The sequence below is a fragment of the Hylobates moloch genome, unplaced genomic scaffold, assembly GCF_009828535.3.
Source record: "Hylobates moloch isolate HMO894 unplaced genomic scaffold, HMol_V3 SCAFFOLD_6, whole genome shotgun sequence".
Taxonomy (NCBI): Eukaryota; Metazoa; Chordata; class Mammalia; order Primates; family Hylobatidae; genus Hylobates; species Hylobates moloch.
In genome coordinates, this window is record NW_026652281.1 from 50,091,983 (window position 1) to 50,115,607 (window position 23,625).

Genomic DNA, 23,625 nt, shown 5'->3' on the forward strand with positions numbered 1-23,625 from the left:
TAAACATACATTCTTTGATGTAGGTGTTTATTGGTATGAACATTTTTTTACAACTGTTTTTGCTGCATCCCGTAAGTTATAGGTTGTGTTTCCATTTCGTTTGTCTCATGATATTTTAAATTTCCCTTTTAACTGGTTGTTCTGGGACATATTGTTTAACTTCTCTGTATTTGCAAATTTACCAAAATTTCTGTTGTTATTGATTGTGACTGGAAAAGATGCTTGATATAATTTGATCTTTTCAAATTTGCTAACATTTGTCTTGTTACCTAACATCGATCTATCCTGGAGAATGTTTTGTATGTTCTTGAGAAGAATGTGTATTCTGTCGGATGGAATATTCTGTATAGGTCAGAATTCTTTGTCAGCTGATGCTGTCCGGTGCCAGTTGCTGGGTCTCCAGGGAGATAATGGGCTTCCCATAGAGGGAGGTGGACCATTTAGTCCAGGGCCCCATACTGGTTAACCAGTTCTGTTACTGACAAAGCTGGTCCCCTATAAGATGGAGTCTTTCCCTGTTCAGTGTCATGAAACCAAATATAGGAAACCGAAAGTGAGTTTCAAGCAGTGCAGACTTTATTTAATGGCCATGGAATTGAGAATTGGTAGCATGGCTCATGAGTGAACTTCTTGACTAGCAAAGGGTGAGTGGATTAAAATATGGGGTATGTCTAATGCATGGGGTGGGCATTAAAAGTGAGGGAAAGGATATTCATGTCTTTTTTGGAAATGAGTGGTGAACTTTTTGGAAATGGAGTGCTTCCTCCCTTTTTCTTCCTTTCATGGCTTCTTTTGGTCATTGTCACAGCAATTGTCAACTGTCATGGCACTGAAGGTAGTGTCATTTAGTGTAGAAATGAGATTATAATAAAGCCTGAGTCTTTTTGAAGTCATTTAATTGGCTATCTTGGTTCTAAACAATCTCAAAACAAAGAGCTCTGGTTCTAACCAGTCTGATTACAACGAGAATTTTAATCATAGGTGTCTTGTTTCTTAAAGATAAGCAGAGTTAGGGCAGGGTAGAAATTCAGCTATGTCACATAGGCATTATCCCAGGTAACAGTTCTTTAAATGCTTGGTAGAATCTAATGATCACACTATCGGGTCCTGGAATTTTCTTTGATGGAAGACTTTTTTTTTTTCCAGACAGAGTCTTGCTCTGTCACCCAGGCTGGAGTGTAGTGCAGCAATCTCAGCTCACTGCAACCTCTGCCTCCCAGGCTCAAGCAATTCTCGTGCCTCAGCCTCCTGAGTAGCTGAGATTACAGACTTGTGCCACCAAGCCTGGCTAATTTTTTTGTATTTTCAGTAGAGACAGGGTTTTACCATGTTGGCCAGGCTGGTTTGGAACTCTTGGCCTCAAGTTGATCTGCTTGCCTTGGCCTCCCAGAGTTCTGGGATTACAGGTGTGAGCCACTGCACCCAGCTGAAGACTTTTTATTACTGATTCAATCTGTTTACTCATTATTCCAAAGCCTGTTTATTTTTAATGCCTCTTTTACATTTTTTCTTTTACATTTTTTGGTCTGTTCAGATTTTCTGTTTTTTTTTTTTTTTTTTTTTTAATTTTAATGGTTCAGTCTTGGTAGGTTGTATGTGTCTAGGAATTCATTCATTTCTTCTAGGTTATCCGATTTTTTGGCATATAATTGCTTATAACAGTTTCATGATATTTTTATTTGATGTGAGTTGTAATATCTCCTCTCTAATATCTTGTTTATTTATTTGAGCCTTTTTTGTTTTTTCTAGATAAAAATTTGTCAATTTTATCTTTTTGAAGAAAACTCTTCATTTTGTTAATCTTTTATATTGTTCTAGCCTCTATTTCATTTATTTCTGCTCTGATGTTTATTATTTGTTTTCTTCTGCTGACATTGGGCTTAGCGTATTCTTCTTTGTCTATTTTCTTAAGACAAAATGTTGTTTATTTGTTAATTTTTTTTAAGAGATGGAATCTCACTCTGTCACTCAGGCTGAAGTGCAGTGGCATGATCATAGCTCATCAGTCTAGATTCCTGGGTTCAAGTGATTCTCCTCCTCAGCCTCCTGAGTAACTGGAATTACAGGTGTGATCTTCCTTTTTGATGTAGGTGTTTATTGGTATAAACATTTTTTTAGAACTGTTTTTGCTGCATCCCATAAGTTTTGGTATTTTGCGTTTCCATTTTGTCTTGTGATATTTTAAATTTCCCTTTTAACTGGTTGTTCTGGGGCATGTTGTCTGGGAATTTTATGGCCAACGTTCTACAGGGCAACAGGTCATTGATTCTGATCCTGTCAGCATCTACCCATCTTATCGGTGGGCATCATCCCAGGGTGAACCTGTGAAAGATGTTGCTTAGTACTGCTTGGAGGTAAGGTATCTTCAGCAAGCAACCTGGAGAAAGGAGGGTTATGGCCCAATTATATGGCTTCTGTGCAAGGCACGAAACCAGGAAGAGGCACATACATTTCTCCAGAAATTGCTCTTGTGGAGGTGGGAGACAGCAGGGGTGGTGCTCTCTATGATGGACCGAAATCCAGAGAACCATCTGCAGTTTTAGCATCGATTCATAAAGTGTCTAAAGCTGTAGGTGGTCATAGCATAGCATTGAAGATCCTTAAACCCCAAACTCTGGACACATCCTTATTAACTGGGATACAATGCAGCAACTATGAATGAATATTCAATGGGCAGGCAGTATCTGTAATAGTGACAGATCTGAGAATTGAGATCAGTGGTGAGGACCTGTGAACTAGGTCCTCAGAGAATGACTGTCTTTGTATGTAATTTTTCTGTTTGCTTTCAGCTTATTTCTCTGTTCTTCCTCTGCTTTGCTCTGAATTATAGGGAGCTGATTGACCCCACAAATTCAAAAATCACCTTTCTTAGCTTCTTTGTCCATTGGCTTCTGGCTAAGCTTCATCAATGGGAAGCACTGGTGGGAAACTGGAAGGTGGAAGGAAGAGAGAAGCCAGAGTATTCTCTTTACCTTTTTGGTTTCAGACAGTATTTAGCAGTGGCTGTGTCTCCTTCTCCATAGTCCCAGCTCCCCTAAATTGACTCTGATTTCTCACTGCATGGCCCTGGCTTATCAGCTTGTATAACATCTTCTCCCTGTGTCTTTGCCGTCTTAGTAATGCTAGTCAATTCCTGCTGTTGTTAATTTGTTTCTTCTTTGTTTTATCATCCTCCTGGAAGCTTTATAACTAGTATGCCATATAAAATTTGATTTTCTTAATGTAATCACTTGTTATGAATTTCCTGACACAATTGACTGTCCAAGAGCCTTGGGCAAGAGGGAATGCAGAATGTGGGATATGGGCTGGGGTATCTGTTAGCATAGGCTTGTTCCAGCAGGCAGGCTGGGCTAGAATCAAGGGAAAATTGAGCCATAGATTCTAGGGGCAAAACTAGAATCAGGCCTCATAAGCAGCCAATGAGTCTTAGTATGCAAGGGGTTAGGCAGAAAGAAAGAAACTAGTGTAACCAAGTAATCTGAGTGAGGTCACAGAGAAGGAAGCACTATTTCAATATTGAAGAAAATGAATGCAACTGTTTATTAAATATGCTCAATGTGGTACAATGAAGAGGTTATGTTGCCTAATACACAGCAAAATTTCTCTTCACCCTTCTCTCTACTCAGTTTCACTCACCATGACTGTTCTTTTACTACACATGTTTAATCTAATTACCTATCTATCTAATCTCTTTCTGGTCCAAACTCTTTCCTTTTGCTTTTTCCTTCACTTGTATCTTTCCTAACACCTCTTCTCTCCCAGAAGGAGCCTTTTCTGATGTAAATCAATTGGAGGGGATGTATACTTATTATAATTTATTATATTTTTGTATCTCACAAAAGATAAGCCTACAAAGGTTAATTATTTTTCTACATACCAGCAATAAACATAACAATGCCATTTGCAATAACACCCAAAAATGGAATATTTGGGCATAAATCTAACAAAATATGTACATAATTTATATGCTAAAAGCTATTAATACAAAACTCTGTGGAAAATCAAAGGAGCTCTAATTGAACGGAGTGATATTCCATGTTCATGGATTAGGAAACTCAGTGTTGTAAAGATGTTTCTTCTTCCCAATTTGATCTATAGATTCAACATAAATCTCAAATCTATAGATTTCAACAAAATCTCAAAAAGCTATCTTTTCAATATTGACAAGTTCATTCTAAAATTTATATAGAAAGGCCAAGAACCTAGAATATCCAATATAATATTGAAGAAGAAAAAGTTGGAGAAATTCTATCCAATTCCAAAACTTACTATAATATCAGAGTAATCAACACAGTGTGATACTGGTAAAAGACCAGACACTTAGATAAATGGAAGAGAATAGAAATATAATCACACAAATATAGTAAACCAATCCTTTATAAAAGAATAAAGGCCACTAAATAGAGAAATACTACTCCTTTCAGCAAAGATGTGGGAACAATTGAAACCAACATGCAAAACTTAACCTAGACACAAACCTTATATCTTTCACAAAAATTAACTCAAAATGGATCATAGACTTAAATGTAAAATACAAAATATTAAACTTCTTGAAGAAAATATAGGAAAAAATATAGGTGACCTATGGTTTGACATTAAATTTTTGACACACACTAAAAGCATGATACATGAAAAATAATTTAATGTTAGATTTAATTAAAACTAAAAAATATGTTTTTTGAAAGGCACTGCTAAAAGAATAAAAAGACAGACACACAAAAAAATTTGAAAGAGAATATTTGGAAAACAGAAAATGTATATTCAATAAAAGATTTATATTCAAAACACAGAAAGAGCTCTTGGAGCTCAACTATAAGAAAACAAAAGACACCAGGCATGGTTACTAATATCTACAATCCCAGTGGTTTGGGAGGCCAAAGTGAGAGGATTACTTGATGCCAGGAGTTTGAGATTACCCTGGGCAATAAGTGAGACAGAAGAAGAAGAGGAAGAGAAAGAGGAAGAAGGGGAGGAGGAGAAGGAGGAGGGGGAGGAGGAGGTGGAGGAGGAGGAGGAGGAGGAGACGTGTATACATAGGTATACACCGTGGCATATGTATGCCTATGTAACAAACCTGCACATTCTGCACATGTATCCCAGAACTTAAAGTATAATAAATAGGAGTGGTGAGAGAGGACATCCCTGTTTTGTGCCAGTTTTCAAAGGGAATGCTTCCAGTTTTTGCCCATTCAGTATAATATTGGCTGTGGGTTTGTCATAGATAGCTTTTATTATTCTGAGATACATCCCATCAATACCTAATTTGTTGAGAGTTTTTAGCATGAAGGGTTGTTGAATTTTGTCAAAGGTCTTTTCTGCATCTGTTGAGATAATCATGTGGTTTTTGTCTTTGGTTCTGTTTATATGCTGGATTACATTTATTGATTTGCGTATATTGAACCAGCCTTGCATCCCAGGGATGAAGCCCACTTGATCATGGTGTATAAGCTTTTTGATGTGCTGCTGGATTTGGTTTGCCAGTATTTTATTGAGGATTTTTGCATCAATGTTCATCAAGAATATTGATCTGAAATTCTCTTTTTTGGTTATGTCTCTGTCAGGCTTTGGTATCAGGACGATGCTGGACTCATAAAATGTGTTAGGGAGGATTCTCTCTTTTTCTATCAATTGGAAGAGTTTCAGAAGGAATGGTACCAGTTCCTCCTTGTACCTCTGGTAGAATTCGGCTGTGAATCCATCAGGTCCTGGTCTCTTTTTGGTTGGTAAGCTATTGATTATTGCCACAATTTCAGAGCCTGTTATTGGTCTATTCAGAGATTCAACTTCTTCCTGGTTTAGTCTTGGGAGGGTGTATTTGTCGAGGAATTTATCCATTTCTTCTAGAATTTCTAGTTTATTTGCATAGAGGTGTTTGTAGTATTCTCTGATGGTAGATTGTATTTCTGTGGGATCGGTGGTGATATTCCCTTTCTCATTTTTTATTGGATCTATTTGATTCTTCTCTCTTTTCTTCTGTATTAGTCTTGCTAGCAGTCTACCAATTTTGTTGATCTTTTCAAAAAACCAGCTCCTGGATTCATTAATTTTTTGAAGGGTTTTTGTGTCTCTATTTCCTTCAGTATTGCTCCGATTTTAGTTATTTCTAGCCTTCTGCTAGCTTTTGAATGTGTTTGCTCTTGCTTTTCTAGTTCTTTTAATTGTGATGTTAGGGTGTCAATTTTGGATCTTTCCTGCTTTCTCTTGTGGGCATTTAGTGCTATAAATTTCCCTCTACACACTGCTTTGAATGTGTCCCAGAGATTCTGGTATGTTGTGTCTTTGTTCTCATTGGTTTCAAAGAACATCTTTATTTCTGCCTTCATTTCATTATGTACCCAGTAGTCATTCAGGAGCAGGTTGTTTAGTTTCCATGTAGTCGAGCAGTTTTGAGTGAGTTTCTTAATCCTGAGTTCTAGTTTGACTGCACTGTGGTCTGAGAGACAGTTTGTTATAATTTCTGTTCTTTTACATTTGCTGAGGAGCACTTTACTTCCAACTATGTGGTCAATTTTGGAATAGGTGTGGTGTGGTGCTGAAAAAAATGTATATTCTGTTGATTTGGGGTGGAGAGTTCTGTAGATGTCTATTAGGTCCACTTTGTGCAGAGCTGAGTTCAATTCCTGGATATCCTTGTTAACTTTCTGTCTCATTGATCTGTCTAATGTTGACACTGGGGTGTTAAAATCTTCCATTATTATTGAGTGGGAGTTTAAGTCTCTTTGTAGGTCACTCAGGACTTGCGTTATGAATCTGGGTGCTCGTGTATTGGGTGCATATATATTTAGGATAGTTAGCTCTTCTTGTTGAATTGATCCCTTTACCATTATGTAATGGCCTTCTTTGTCTCTTTTGATATTTGTTGGTTTAAAGTCTATTTTATCAGAGACTAGGATTGCAACCCCTGCCTTTTTTTGTTTTCCATTTGCTTGATAGATCTTCCTCCATCCCTTTATTTTGAGTCTATGTGTGTCTCCGCACGTGAGATGGGTTTCCTGAATACAGCACACTGATGGGTCTTGACTCCTTATCCAGTTTGCCAGTCTGTGTCTTTTAATTGGAGCATTTAGCCCATTTACATTTAAAGTTAATATTGTTATGTGTGAATTTGATCCTGTCATTATGATGTTAGTTGGTTATTTTGCTTGTTAGTTGATGCAGTTTCTTCCTAGCCTCGATGGTCTTTACAATTTGGCATGTTTTTGCAGTGGCTGGTACCGGTTGTTCCTTTCCATGTTTAGTGCTTCCTTCAGGAGCTCTTTTAGGCCAGGCCTGGTGGTGACAAAATCACTCAGCATTTGCTTGTCTGTAAAGTATTTTTTTTCTCCTTCACTTATGAAGCTTAGTTTGGCTGGATATAAAATTCTGGGTTGAAAATTCTTTTCTTTAAGAATGTTGAATATCCGCCCCCACTCTCTTCTGGCTTGTAGAGTTTCTGCCGAGAGATCAGCTGTTAGTCTGATGGGCTTCCCTTTGTGGGTAACCCGACCTTTCTCTCTGGCCACCCTTAAAATTTTTTCCTTCATTTCAACTTTGGTGAATCTGACAATTATGTGTCTTGGAGTTGCTCTTCTGGAGGAGTATCTTTGTGGCGTTCTCTGTATTTCCTGAATTTGAATGTTGGCCTGCCTCGCTAGATTGGGGAAGTTCTCCTGGATAATATCCTGCAGAGTGTTTTCCAACTTGGTTCCATTCTCCCCATCATTTTCAGGTACACCAATCAGATGTAGGTTTGGTCTTTTCACATAGTCCCAAATTTCTTGGAGGCTTTGTTCGTTTCTTTTTATTCTTTTTTCTCTAAACTTCCCTTCTCACTTCATTTCATTCATTTCATCTTCCATCACTGATACCCTTTCTTCCAGTTGATCGCATCAGCTACTGAGGCTTCTGCAGTCTTCGCGTAGTTCTTGAAACTCGGCTTTCAGCTCCATCAGCTCCTTTAAGCCCTTCTCTGCATTGGTTATTCTAGTTATCCATTTGTCTAATTTTTTTTCAAAGTTTTTAACTTCTTTGCTATTGTTTTGAATTTCCTCCCGTAGCTCGGAATAGTTTGATCGTCTGAAGCCTTCTTCTCTCAACTCGTCAAAGTCATTCTCCGTCCAGCTTTGTTCCGTTGCTGGCGAGGAACTGTGTTCCTTTGGAGGAGAAGAAGTGCTCTGCTTTTTAGAGTTTCCAGTTTTTCTGCTCTGTTTTTTCCCCATCTTTGTGGTTTTATCTACTTTTGGTCTTTGATGATGGTGATGTACAGATGGGTTTTTGGTGTGGATGTACTTGCTGTTTGTTAGTTTTCCTTCTACCAGACAGGACCCTCAGCTGCAGGTCTGTTGGAGTTTGCTAGAGGTCCACTCCAGACCCTGTTTGGCTGGGTGTCAGCAGCGGTGGCTGCAGAACAGCGGATTTTCGTGAGACCACAAATTCAGCTGTCTGATAGTTCCTCTGGAAGTTTTGTCTCAGAGGAGTACCCGGCCGAGTGAGGTGTCAGTCTGTCCCTACTGGGGGGTGCCTCCTAGTTAGGCTGCTCAGGGGTCAGAGACTCACTTTAGGAGGCAGTCTGTCCGTTCTCAGATCTCAAGCTGCGTGCTGGGAGAACCGCTACTCTCCTCAAAGCTGTCAGTCAGACAGGGACATTTAAGTCTGCAGAGGTTCCTGCTGAATTTTGTTTGTCTGTGCCCTGCCCCCAGAGGTGGAGCCTACAGAGGCAGGCAGGCCTCCTTGAGCTGTGGTGGGCTCCACCCAGTTTGAGCTTCCTGGCTGCTTTGTTTACCTAAGCAGGCCTGGGCAATGGCGGGCACCCCTCCCCCAGCCTGGCTGCTGCCTCGCAGTTTGATCTCAGACTGCTGTGCTAGCAATCAGGGAGACTCCGTGGGCATAGGACCCTCCGAGCCAGGTGCGGAACACAATCTCCTGGTGTGCCATTTTCCAGGCCCGTTGGAAAAGCTCAGTATTAGGGTGGGACTGACCCGATTTTCCAGGCGCCATCTGTTACCCCTTTCTTTGACTAGGAAAGGGAACTCCCTGACCCCTTGCGCTTCCTGAGTGAGGCAATGCCTCACCCTGCTTCGGCTCACACACAGTGCGCTGCACGGACTGTCCTGCACCCACTGTTTGGCACTGCCTAGTGAGATGAACCCGGTACCTCAAACGGAAATGCAGAAATCACCCGTCTTCTGTGTCACTCACGCTGGGAGCTGTAGACTGGAGCTGTTCCTATTCGGCCATCTTGGCTCCACCCCTTTCTTCCCATATTTATGAGAACCTCACTTAATCACTAGTAATTCCTTGGACCTGGAATAGAACTTTAACTGCAGTGATTATATAATTTATTGTCCAGAATGGGACACTTTGGAGACTGAAAGGATTGCTATTATATAATTTCACTGGGACAACGATAGCCAGCTAGGAGTAATCTGGGTAAAATCAGGTTATCCTATTTTTTCTTCTTTTTTTTTTTTTTTTTACCTAACATGCCCTCTATTTGTGTACTGCTTCCTTCCTCTGTCTCCATCTAGGAAAAGACAATGTTTACATAGATGACAACAGTGAATTTGGGGTTTCTAGAGCCCTGAACTAAGATTAAAGCTAGACTGCTGCTGACTGTTTTCTTTTATCACCAAGAAAGACTTGGAAGTTTAACATAGAAATTAAAGGTGACAGCCTCAGTGTGTAGTGGTAAAAAAAAGAAGAGAGAACTCGTTAAGACATGCTTCTCCCACCCTCAATCCCTAACACAAAGCAATTCTAGCAACAAATAAGCAGCCAGAAGTCAGTGGAGGTTACGGGTCTGGGTCTGTACCAAATGGGTGAAGGGAGAATGTGGACAAAGGGTAACCTAGTATGGTGATGTAATGGCAAAAAGGCCTTCACAGCCCTTTGGGATAGCAATTCCATGAAATGAAATCTAAGTTGGCTTGGTATGTGTTATCATTTTCACAGAAGTTTAACATTGGAAATTGTTTCAATCCGAACTACTATTGATGTAAAAGCCACATTTCTGTACATGTCTGCAAGCATCTTCAGAGCAGTATTGTGTCTTATGGACCTTCATTTTTTTAACCACCTTTTACAATGCCCTCAACATTGTAAAGCTCATTGATGTTCATGGAGATGAATAGTTACATGTACATTTCAAAACCTAGAAAAACCCACTATGGAAGATTTTTGTCACTGATTTGCAAAAAATATACTGCACTAAAATGTATAGTTTGTAAGGTCTTAGTTGGCTCAGACCCCCTGTATCTGCCTTGCTTGTACAGTGGAATCCTCAGTCTTACCCCATCTAAAATATTCTATTGTGTTTCTCACTAATCCAGCAATGTTCTTTTATTGATGAAGCTGTCAGAAGAGAGAAAAATCCGAGGGTGAAAAGATAAAGGAAAAGAGAAAATAAGAATAGAAAATGGCTGACAGATGAGAAGAAATGGCTTGAAATACCTGTTGGAAATTTCTATCTGATGACACAAACACTCCATTACCACGGCTTCATAAATTCACATCGTAATCTCTCTCTCTTCAGTTTTCCTTTTTCCCAGTTGCTTTATAATACATAAAATAATCTAGAGAGAACTACAGAAAACAAAAATTAAAATGCAAACTTATTACCAACAAGCTTTCTTTTCCTTGTAGATGTATGCATCACTTTTTAAAATATTTCCCATGGTTTTACTTCATTCATGTTAGAACTTAAGCTCTGCAAGAAGACAGTAACTTTTTATTATTTTACTATCATAGACATCAATTAAATATCAGCACATAAGGCTAATGACATTTAATTATCTAAGATTTTTTTTGAGAAAGTATTTACCAAGATTTTCAATGACCTTCTGTGTCAGACTCTGGGCTCTTCTTCATCATTGATGCTTGCCTTTCTGAGATACTCAATATCATTAAACACACTCTCCTTCAGGTAGCAGGCTGTTCCATTTTACCATTCTTCCTGCTTGTTCTTCACTTTTTATTTTTTGTCTTTAAAAGAAAAGATTATGTTCTTTCTCCTTCATAAAAATATGTTCCAGCCATACTGAATTACTTCCTGTGCTTTGTGCCCACTGTGTTACCTCATGCCTTCCTGCCTCTCTCTTTGCTTCTCCTGACACCTGAAACACCTGCCAACCCCTCTTTGCCAAGTAAATGTTCCTCAGTGACTCAGCTGAGATCCGGATTTTGGATGTATTTCCTAATCTTTCCAGGCTAAGACAAGGAAGTTGTTTTGTTCTGTACTCATCTAATATGCTCTTTAGGTCACTTATTTCATTGTATTGAAAGGATTAATTTTCTTAACTATCTCATTAGATTGTGAGCAGTTTGAGGTCAGGAATTGTGTCTTATTAATCTGAAATATGTCTAACACATAGAAGGCATAATAATAAACACATCATTAGTGCTAAGTCAATAAAGATGTGTGCATTATTTTCTAACCATAACAAATCAGAATTCATTATTCTCTACTATAGAAATCTGTTCACCTTATGTGAGCATCGTTTTATTTTCACTGTTATATTTAGGCTTTTGCTGAAACATGCTCCCAGCCCCAAGAAGTCATTCCTCTACCACTTCAGAAGTTGTGGCAGCTGTTATATATTTTCAGCCTTGAAAATAGTAAGCTCTGTATTTGGATTTGTTGGAAGGAATTAAAGTCTGTGCCTTTGGACAAAATCAGCCTTTCATTCATTACCCATAATTCCAGAGATACCCCCTGGGTGCTTTCACTTCTGTTAGCCTGGTCAGGCTGACATCTGTTGCTTTGTCTCCCAAGACTTCTCTTGAAACTGTTAAATTGGATTGAAATATTTCAATTACTTTTCTATATGTAAATTCCTTCCACTATGATGAATTAATTGTAACATGAAATCCATGAAATTGTATTATTTTGATCTGAGTTCCTTACTAATTGTTATGTGTCCTAATTATCTTTAATATTACATGTCCTAATTAAGGCTTTTTTCAAAGGGTTTTGTAACATTGTTGGAACTGTAGGTGAGACCATCAGGGAGTCTAAACTCAGGGAATTCATTCTTATCATTTAGGTATTTGCTCTTTCTGAGACCTTCAAGAGAATCAAACACTCGTCCTCTCTAGCAGTGTGCTATTCCAAGCAGGGATATAAAAGTTTTTATGGGTTGCATTGCGTCCCCCCAAAAATCATCACTGAAGTCCTAACCCTCAGTACTTTAGAATGTGACCTTATTTAATGATAAGGTCTTGACAGAGGTTAACAAGTTAAAATGAGGTCACTCAGTGGGCCCTGATCCAATTTGACTGGTGTCCTTGTAAAAAGGAGAAACTTGGAGAAAGATATAGACACACGGAGATGGCCATGTGAAGATGAAGTCAGTGATCAATGTGATGCATCTATAAGCCAAAGAATGCCAAAGACTGGGAGAAAATCACCCTCTGGTGAAGTCAACTTCTGGGGGACAAGACATAGAACAGATTTTTCCTCACAGCCCTTGGAAGGAGTTAACCCTTCTCTCACCTTAATCTTCGACTTCTAGCTTCCAGAACTGTGAAATAATAAATTTCTGTTGCTTAAGCCACTCAGTTTGTAGCACTTTGTTATGCAGCCTTAGGAAACTCTTCCAGACCCCTGCTTAAGTACTGTCTCCACAGACCTTTGTGTGATAAGCTATGGCCAGGTGTGCTCATGAAGACACTGGGTAGACATGCATGAGTTCCTAGTCACTACAGAGTAGATGCAGACAAAGAAGTGTTGAAAATTGGAATGTAAAGAGGGTAGGGGAAACGGAGAGAGAGAAAGGGCATAAGTGCTGTCACAGTAGGGATTTCCACCAAGTGCCAGTGCAGGAAGAATGTCATGGCTCAAAACCCGTACATAAGGCCTAGGTGATGTTAGTGATTTTGTTTATGAGTAGCAGTTCTGTCTATTCATTCAGTATTTATTTATCGAGTGCCTAAAATGTGTCAAGCACTGTTACAGACACTGGGTACTTAGCAATTAAAAAAAACAGAAAAATTCCTATCTTCAAGGAGTTTACATTCTGGGAAAGAAATAGACAATAACTGAATACATAAGCAAAATGTGTAGCATATCACATGGAGGAAGCTAAAGCAGGAAAGAGAGCAGGGAGGATAGTGTGTGCATCTGGAGTTGTTTCATTTTGGTCAGTGGTCATAGAAGACTACAGATACAAGATGCAATTTTAAGAAAGACCTGATATAGGCAAGGAAGGAAGATATGCAGAGTCCAAGGGAAAGTATACTAGGCAGAAACAACATCAAGGAAAGGGGCTCTGAAGTAAGAGCAGGATTGACTTGTCTAAAGAACAGAACAGAAAGAAAGCCAGTGCAGCTGGAACAGAGTGAGCACGGGGAGGGGTCCTAAGGGATGAGGCCACAGGAGAAAGTCTTGAGGGGCATGCTAGTGCATTTGATTTTTAGCCAGTACGAACTGGAAAGCCACTGCATTTTGTAAGCACATTAGAGACCATCTGACTAGCAGGATTGCTCAGATTGCTGTGCTGAGAAGAGACTGAAGGCAGCAGGGGTAAAGGCAGAAGACTGGTTAGGAGGGAGAACATGGTAGCTTTGACAAGGAAAGTGATGGTGAGATTGGTAGACAGAGTTGATTCTGAATTTAAATTTAAAGTGGAACCAACATGATTTTCTGACAGAGTAGAGAGGAGACAAAGATGGGTCCAAGGTCTTTTTGTTTCTTGGCCTGAGGAAACTGGAAAGCTTGTATCATCATTTTCAGGTATAAGAAAGACAGTAAGAGTAGTATGTTTTGGAAAGAGGATCAGCAATTGAATTTGGATGTAGAATGATCTTTCTCTGTTTGAATCCATTCCGTTCCTAGATTTGTGTGACAAAAGTTTAAATAGTGAGAGTTGGGATACACAGAAAAATCTGTAGTAGGATCCCACTCTCTTAGATATTTAAGTAGAGATGCTGAATAGTTATCTGAATAGTGGGACATATGATTCTGGACTCTAAGAGGAGAGGTCTGGTCTAGTGATAGAAATTTGCAAAGTATATAAATCTAAGTAGTATTTATAACTGTGATAGCAGATAAGATCAATAAGTGAGTGAGTATAGACTTGAAAGAAAAAATATCCAAGCACCAAGTCCTGAAGCTCTCCAAAAATATAAGGATGGGAAGATGAGGTAGAAGCTGAAAAGAAACTGAAAGTGAGTGGCCAATAAGGTAGAAAACCGGGAGAGCATGATTTCTGAAGCCAAGTAAGTAAGAAAGAAATGCTCAAATGTGCCAAATAATGCTTACATGGCTGATAAAAGGAAATCTCATTTGACAACACATAGAATATGGGTCAGCTGTGAAGGAGAAAGCTGTGAAGTATATTGAAAGTTGGATTAAATCAAGAATGTTGTTGGTTTCTGGGACAAAGCAAGAGAGAGACAAAGGAGTTGACAGTGCATAGAAAAGAATGATTATAACTGATCATGAAAAACCAACCTGAGAAGGAGGGAAGCAAGGGTATGAAAGGGGAGAGACAGAGTGAAAGGTGGGAGGATCAGTAGATTGTAGATCCCTACGTGGATAAGGTATTTCTGAAATTACCTCATGTCAGGGAGCAAACTAGAAAAATCATAACAAGTCTAAGGAATAACCATAGAGTAAGTGGCTCAGGGAATGGAAGAAAAGATCACTAGAGAGAGGAATTCAAGGAATTGAGAGACTACGGTATTAGAAGAAATAGCTGCATGGTCATTAAAATCACCAAGAATTAAAATAGCGTGATCTTGGAGAGAGTGACAGTGAGTCTTTAAGAAACAAGGGGAAGTGCTTGAAAGGTTGATCACGGAGGGCAACAAGGAGGGTAGTGGGGCTCATGAAGATGAAATGAGATGCAAAGCTGGGGGTCGAGGTGTGCAAGGAGAAGAGTCTAAATTGTTTGCAAGTAGGAATGGGAGGCAAAGAGGACTGTTAACTTACCTCCAGGCCCAGCAGTAAAGGGCTTGAGGAAGAGAACAAGCCCTCGCTTGAGGGGACCACAGGCGAAGTGTTGTCTTCAAGGGAGGCCCAGTTTTCATTTAGAGCCAGATAGTGAAGTGAGCAGTTGAAGGATTTGAGAGTACAGGATATTTTGCTGATGAATTTATCCCTTTAAATTCCAGCGAGTATAATAGAAGGGTTTCAGGAATCGGGAAGGGAATATACAAAAATTATGGAAATTAGACAGTGAAGTATGACCTGGGACACCTAGGCTTCTGTGACTGACAAAAACATAAATAAAGAATATGATAAAATAAGTCCTGATGGTTCCAAGGAATATCAAAGTGGAACATCTGTTAGTGTTGTTTGGGGGAAGGTTGGAAGTCTTGCCAGGAGTTCTGGGGTTCTTGCGAGACTCCTGCTGATGAATGATATAGGAAGGGAGAGGTGCCCTCTCCCTCTGAGCATGCAAGTTCCTGATGCTTCTCTGGCAGATCATTAGACTGCTTTAATGTCTGTCAATAGATGGAAGCTTGTAGATCAGAAGGACCTACAAATGTACAAGGCTGTTATTTGACCTTTACAAATGGAGGCCAGCATGCTAGTGCAGGTTGTTTCTAGGCAGTGATATGACCCCTCTAACAAGCAGTAGAAAGAACTGCCTTTCAGCTCTGGCAGATTTCACACCCACTTGGGCCACTGAACCAACTGAATATGTCGCTAAATGATACAGAAGTGACCTGCTGTGGGTTTGGGTTTAGTCAGGAGTATAATTTTCATAAATATATATATATGTATTTTTTTGTGCTCAGTTAAGTTTATGAGAAGAAGCCAATATGTTCTGTGAGGCTCATTTTCTTCCAATCTTCTAATCTAGTCCCACTTCTCTAGAACTAAGGCCCAGGATACTACGGTTATAACTTCATCTTTAATGTGTAGTGTTCTCAGCTCTGCTGTGACAGAGATACACCCAAGTACCCTGACAATTCCCTCTGGCTCTTGTACCTAATACATACATTTAAGTCATGGCTCAAACATAACACAGAAAATCAAACAGCAGATACATTGGTATTTCAAAGTAGGGCATTTTCTAGTTAATTACCTAAATCCAGTCCCAGTTGGAGTGCAAATGGTAAAGAGACAGCATTTCTTTTATAGAGAGGGCTGCTCAGAGAAGACCCAATGAAAACTACTAAGGTCACCGCATATTTTATTCTTTTTCTTTTGGGAACACTGGTAAAATTTCAAGGCAATTCAAGAGAAAAAGGTATCAACTACTGTGTAAATCCCATTGAGCACCTCAGGTTTTGCAGCATTTCATATTATTTTTATTTGGGAGTAGCAAATTTATACAATTTCTGACTATTGCTTAATGATTACAAGACTCTATACTGTGCCAAAACATCATCTATCAATTCGCAAGCTGCTGCCTAGTTAACTAGTGTGCCTCCTGCTGACATTGTAACTCCAGATTAATGTCAAACCCTTGCAATTTACATAGTGTCTGCATATCCAAGCCAGAAAAGACATAGTTTTCAAAATCTAGAAAGGACATCCCCTCCACATTTGCTTTAAAAACATAGATTAAGATTTTTCCCTACAATGAGAATATAAGAGTTTGGGAACTCCCAAATTTCTCCCGTTATGGAATAGCTTACATTTCTCTTCGGAACACTTGCTTTCAGGCCCATGTCCTAGGTGACCTCTCTTCCTAGGCCTGCTTATGCTGCCCCTCACTGACAGCTGGGTTTTCCTTTTCTTAATTTGAGTTACACTTATGATTATTTATGATCACCTGATTGAGCTATCTTGCTCTGCAGCTGAGCTCCCATATTCATTCCTAAATGTCTTTCACTAGCAAACAGTCCTGAGACCTGAGATATGTGGGGTGAATTTTGGTGGCCTTGTAGCTTTCAAGTAGCAGTATTTCCAACTGCCATACTGAACCAGCCCAGTGTCCAGGATACTGCATTTTCAAATTCCCTAATGTGGTCAAATTGTGTAATTTCTGTAAATGTTTGTTTTTACATCTGTAATATGGAGAGAACAATACTTACTTCATGGGGTTGCTGGAATGCTAACATTAGTCCACACCAAAAGAGAATCTTTATATTCTATTGATGCTTTAGATGCACAACATGCAATCACTTTTATGAACAAATTTTCCAGCATCACCTGCTGCTTTGTATGACTTTTGCATTGGACTGCCAACTGAAATAATGTTGCAATTGTCTCTTCACTGAATTTGACATCATGGTATTTAAAGAATAACTGAATTGCATTTGATATGACTACGACCCCTCAACCTTTAATGTTTATACGAATATCCTAGGCATCTTGTTAAATGCAGGTTTTGATTCAGTAAATTCCAAGGTGGGGCCCAAGATTCTACATTTCTTACAAGCTTCGAGATGATGGTGATGCTATGAATTACATTTTGACTATCAAGGCTTTAGATAACTGGTTCTCAACATTGTCAAGTCATCTGGGGAGCTTTCAAAACTCTCAATGTTCAGGCTAAATGTGTAAGCAATTAAATCAAAGTCCTACCCTCCCTGCCTTCCTAACTTACTTCTTTTATTAATTCAGGAAATATATACCGAGTGTCTACTATCACTAAATACTATATAAATAATAATGACTAATAAAAAAGGTTGCTTTCACAAAAATAGAAAAAGAGTTTCAAGAAGAAAATTGAGTATATATTTCAGAAATATGCTAATGTCCTAAAAGTTACCTTAGGTTGATAAGAATCCTGATACAGAGTGCCTACTTTATACCAGGCACATTGCAGGGGCCAGTTTATCTCATTTTGAGACGGATAATATTTCACCATTTTGAGATGAGGTTCAAAAAAAGTCGTTTGTAAACATCTGGAAGGAGACAGATGTGGAGGTGAGAATTATGCCTCTCTTAGTTTACAGGCCCTTTTCTTTCTACCACATCTATTCTCAGGTGTTCCCATGCTACCTATATAAGGACTGTACATCTGTAGTATGGGCTCAGGTCATTGGATGCAATTAAATACAATTTAGGAGGGCATGTAATTTATATTTCACACGCACACTTTCAAGAGCTATAAGCTGTCACTTACTGAATTTCAAAGGGGTCTGATTTATTTATAATTGATTATATTAGTGAGGGTAGGTTAACTGCTATTCAAATTATATCAAAAAGATCACTAGTTTAGTGCACCGTAATTCACACAACCATCTTAAGGTGATGTTCTTTGTCTTAGCAGCTATCCTTGTAGTAGTGACTAAGGTATGCAAGCTCCCGTGGCTCTCCTTCTCCTAGGTCATTTGAGTTCTCTCTGAGGCAGATGGGTAAAGAGCATGGAGGATCTCACGTAGGAAGTTTTGTGGGAGGTAACTGTGTGTCATGCGTTACTTCCACTCACATCCCAATGGCTAAAATGCATGTGCATGGCTCTATCTAACTGCAAGGGAGCCTGGAAAATGTAGTCTACCTGAGTACTAAAAAGAAAAAGGGAAAAAAGATTTTTTTCAACTAGAATAAAATATAAAATGCAGATATAATTGTTTAGTTCACATGTGTGGAACAACACTTGCCATGATGTTTTCTTTCTTTTACTATTTCTGGTTCTTTTAAAAATTACTCACTAATATTTTCCAAATGAGATACTACCACTTCAAGTCATTGACAAGGGAAGGGTGAATGTGGAGAGAGTAGGAGAAATGCACCTCTGAACACACCTGCTTTAATTGCCTTGTTTCTGAGACTCTAAGTTTAGTGAAACCACACCATCCCCTCACTCTTAAGTAGAATTCTGTGCATGCCATTCTTTACCAGGGTAAGATATACCTTTATATTTCTTCATTCCATTCTCATCATTTTATGCTAGAAACACAGGAAGACTGAACTCAAATGTCAATGTAGCAGAAACAAGATATCATATTAACTTTGAGTCAGGTGCTCTTAAAGAATAATACATTCTATGATGAGCATTTAAATTTTTTATGTAAGTATCTATTTTGGACGCCTTTTTAATTGACTGTTCTTTCAGGGAATAAAATTTTAATATATAAGCTGTCAGTTATCTTGCAGCTTTTCAAATTCTTTAAATTTTTCCTACATTAGGAAAAAAGTCTTCAAAGATTACTATGCCTTTAATACAACTTACCAATAACTACTGACTATTTAAGAGGGAAAAGGTACTAGATTGGGCTGTCTACAGATAGCAACAGCAGGAATAATGACAGAAGAACAGTAGGCAAGATCAGAAGTGGGTTTAAGTGAGCCGGAAGCAAGTGAACCCAGTATAGACCTCCTGTTTAATATTCTAAACTAGAACCACAAAGCCTTAAATCTGGAGGCTATGCTCTATTTACATGGGCCAGTTATAAACCCCATGCCTTTTTGTGATCATTACATCTTGTTACAGGTTTGCTCAGGTTTTCTGAGGCAGTTCCTCAAAATCAGATAGCCTTTAGGATTTGGTAAAACCTCACGATGGCCATCATGGAAAGTGGCACCACTTTGGAATACAGGCCATCTGGAGTGGTTTTTCCCAGCCCTCTGAGTAAGGCAGTCAATGTATGTGACAATTTGGTCAACACCCTGTCAGCAATAAATAGTTGCATCCGTATGGTTTCTTATGCCCAGTTTACATTGTGCTTAAGCCAGGCTTTGAATCCCTTCCAATTCCAACCACATGAGAGAAAACGCATTAGCAAACACATGAAAGACACCTGTTTTCACTTTGTCTATTTTCATTAAGATTGGAAAACCCGTAATCTTCCCACTCGAGAGCTCATTTGGTAAATGAATGATGACTGTGGAGCATGTTGTTTGGATACATGTATAATTTTCCTTTTACTTGCTTGAATCTGTACACGCACTCCATCTATTATTATTATATTTTTTTTTATTTTTATTTTTTTGAGACGGAGTCTCGCTCTGTCACCCAGGCTGGAGTGCAGTGGCGCAATCTCGGCTCACTGCAAGCTCCGCTTCCCGGGTTCATGCCATTCTCCTGCCTCAGCCTCTCCGAGTAGCTGGGACTACAGGCGCCCGCCACCACGCCCAGCTAATTTTTTTGTATTTTTAGTAGAGACGGGGTTTCACCGTGGTCTCGATCTCCTGACCTTGTGATCCGCCCGCCTCGGCCTCCCAAAGTGCTGGGATTACAAGCGTGAGCCACCGTGCCCGGCTTATTATTATTTTTTAAGATAAATTTAGAACAGCAAATACAGTCACAGTCATGCATATCACATAATGATGTTTTGGTCAACAACAAACCATGTATATGGTGGTTGCCTCATAATATTATTTCCAAGCTGAAAAATTTCAAATCCCTAGTGATGTCATAGCTATTATAATGTTGTAGCTTAATGCATTACTAACATATTTGTGGTGATGCTGGTGTAAAAAAATCTGTACCACCAGTTGTATGAAAGTATAGCATATACAATTATGTACAGCATGAAATACTTGATAATGATAATACATGTTATTGATTTATTAATTTATTACATTTTTTAATCATTATTTTATTTAATATATATTTTTATTTATTTACAGTTTTAAAGATGAGTTGTTTCTCTGTCACCCTGGCTGGAGTGCAGTGGTATGATCATGGCTCACTGTAGCCTTGAATTCCTGGATTCAAATGATCCTCCTGCCTGAGCCTCCTGAGTAGTTGGGAGTATAGGCACGCACTACCACATATAGCTAATTTATTTATTTATTTGTTTGTTTGTTTGTTTTGATAGAGACAGGCTCTCCCTATGTTGTCCAGGCTGGTCTTAAATATTTGGCCTCAAGCTATCCTCCTACATCAGCCTCCCAAACTGCTGGGATTACAGGCAGGAGTCACTGTACCTAGCTTATCATTTTTTTTTTTTTTTAGAATGTATTTCTTCTACTTAGAAAAAAAGAAAGTTAATTATAAATCAGGCTTGGACAGATCCTTCAGGAGGTATTTCAGAAGAAGACATTGTTACTATAGAAGATGAAAGCTTCATGCCTATTATCATCCCTGAAGACCTTCCAGTGGGACAAGATGTAGAGGTGGGAGATAGTGATATTGGTGTTCCTGGCCATATGTAGGCCTAGGCTAATACGCATTCTTGTGTCTTTGTTATTTTTTTTAAGTTTAAAAAGTAAAAAAAAAAAAAAGCCTAAAAAAAGATTTAAAAAATTTATATACAGCTGTACAACGTGTTTGTGCCTTAAGCTAAGTGTTATTGCAAAAGAGACAAAAGGTTTAAAAAATTAAAATGTTTATAAAGTCAAAAAGTTATAGTAATATAAGGTTAATTCATTATTGAAGAAAGACTTTTTTTAAAAAAAGAATTAGTGTTAGCTAAGTGTACAGTGTTTATGTCTACAGTAGTATACACTAATGTTCTAGGCCTTCACATTCAGTCACCACTCACTCACCAAGACCCAGAGCAACTTCCAGTTTTGCAAGCTCCATTCATGGTAAGTGCCCTATACAGGTATACTATTTTCAAAATCTCTTATATTATGTTTTTACTCTATCTTTTCTATGTTTAGATATGATTAGATACACAAATACTAACACTAGGTTACAATTACCTACAGTATTCAGTACAGTAATATGCTGTACAGGTTTGTAGCTTAGAAGCAAGGGGCTATATCATATAGCCTAGGTGTGTAATAGGCTATACCATTTAGGTTTGTGTAAGTACATTCTATGATGTTTGCACAATGATAAAGTATTCTAATGATATGTTTCTAAAAATATCCTTATGGTTAGGTGATACATGACTATAACAGCTATTTTGAGAACTACCCTGGACATCTAGGCAGCTGGTGCTGTATGATGGACAAGAGCCTGTAATTATTGCCTTAGCAGACCTGGGTTGTGAGTCCAGTTCTGCCATCTAGGAGCTTTATTACTTAGGACTGGTGACTTAAGCTCTCTGTGAAGTGAAGGGATACGAGAAGACCTCCTTTGGAGTATGTGGAAAGGATTAAGTGTGATGGTGCATGTTGTTTTAGTCCATTTTTCTGCTGCTATAACAGAATAACACAGACTGGAACATTTACAAAGAAAAGAGGTTTATTTGCCTTATGGTTCTGGAGGCTGGGACATTCAAGAACATGTGCTGGCATCTTGAGAGAGTCAACCCATTCACTAATGGTGAAAGGGTGGAAGGCAAAAGAGAGCTTGCTTTTATAACAAAGCCACTCACACAGTAACTAACCCACTTCCTCGATAATGTGATTAATCCATTCATGAGAGTAGAGCCTTCATGACCTAATCACTTTTTTAAGCCCCACCTCTTAATATTGTTAGAAGGATAATTGCATTTCAACATGAGTTTTAGAGGGGACATTCAAACCACAGCACATGGGAAGCACTCAGTCCAATGAATGGCTGCTGGCAGGTGTTCATCATAGCTATTATTAACATCACCATATGCCAGCACTGAACAAAAGAACTTACCTTCATTCTCTGCTGTCACACACAATGGAAAGTGAGTTTTTAAACACTACATTGTAGAGGAAGAAATTGAAACTCAGAGTTGAGCTACATAGGTATGATGCAGAAGAGCTACTTACTCAAGAAAAGTCATGCTATTTTCAAGCTACTTTACCCTAATGTAGGATGTGTTGAATGACAACTCTAAAGATATGAAACATGGTTTTCCAAAATAACTACTGACCTAATATATAAGTTGAAAGTAACAAAGCAAAAAAGAATGGACATCTTTTTTTTTTTTTTTTTTTAGTAGCTAGCTATCTTGTTTGGAATGTCTGCCCTATCTCAAGTATGCAGAGGGAGGAGAAGATGCTGTTATCAAAAATGAAAAGATTTAGTGCTGTTCTCACCTTCTAATGACTTTCCTGTGATTGGTGGACATCAAATAATGAAGAAAATATCAACAAAAATTGTGAAAATTCATTCATTTATTTACTTACACATTAACTTACTAATTCATTAAGCATTTATTGAGCACCTACTTGTCAAAAAACATATTGAAAAAAATATGTTGATAAAAACCCTATAATTCTTATCTTGGAGGAGCCCACAGTCTAGTTTAATAAAAAAGTTATAAGAGCTATATGTGAATTTCCTTCTTATTTGTATTTTTAAATTTATGTTTCTTTATGAGACTGATGCTGGGAACATTTAATGTGGTAAGGCAGTGCATATCAAACTTATAGGCATGGGCTTGGGAGTTAATCAGACCCTGGTTTGAGGCCTTGATCAATCTCATACTAATAGTGTGACCAAAATATAGTTTTCTTATCTGTAAAATCAGAATTTTAATTCTTACATTAGAGATTTTTTTTTTGTTAAATTTGTTTTTGGTTTTAGGTGCATATGCAGGATGTGCAGCTTTGTTACATAGGTAAACATGTGCCATGGTGGCTGCTGCACCTATCAACCCACCACCTAGGTATTAAGCCCAGCATGCATTAGCTATTTTTGCTAATGCTCTCCCTCTCTCCACCCTACTCCCCAACAGGCCCCAGTGTGTATTGTTCTCCTCCCTGTGTCCATGTGTTCTCATTGTTTAGCTCCCACTTATAAGTGAGAACATCCGGTGTTTGGTTTTCTGTTTCTGCATTAGTTTGCTGAGGATAACGGCTTCCAGCTCCATCCACATCCTTACAAAAGACATGATCTTGATCCTTTTTATGGCTGCATAGTATTTCATGGTGTATATATACCACATTTTCTTTATCCAGTGTATCATTGGTGGGCATTTGGGTTGATT

At 38.6% G+C, this 23,625-nt stretch overlaps 2 long non-coding RNA genes across 2 annotated transcripts in view; both read left to right on the forward strand.

Moving 5' to 3' along the window:
* The window catches only part of LOC116470373 (uncharacterized), a 70,781-nt gene that overhangs the window by 5,516 nt on the left and 41,640 nt on the right, over nt 1-23,625 (forward strand). The gene's annotated exons all lie outside the window — the stretch shown is intronic.
* On the forward strand, nt 422-10,499 carry LOC131383799 (uncharacterized). Its single transcript, XR_009214104.1, has 2 exons — nt 422-644; nt 10,308-10,499. It is a non-coding gene; the product is annotated as an uncharacterized LOC131383799 (long non-coding RNA).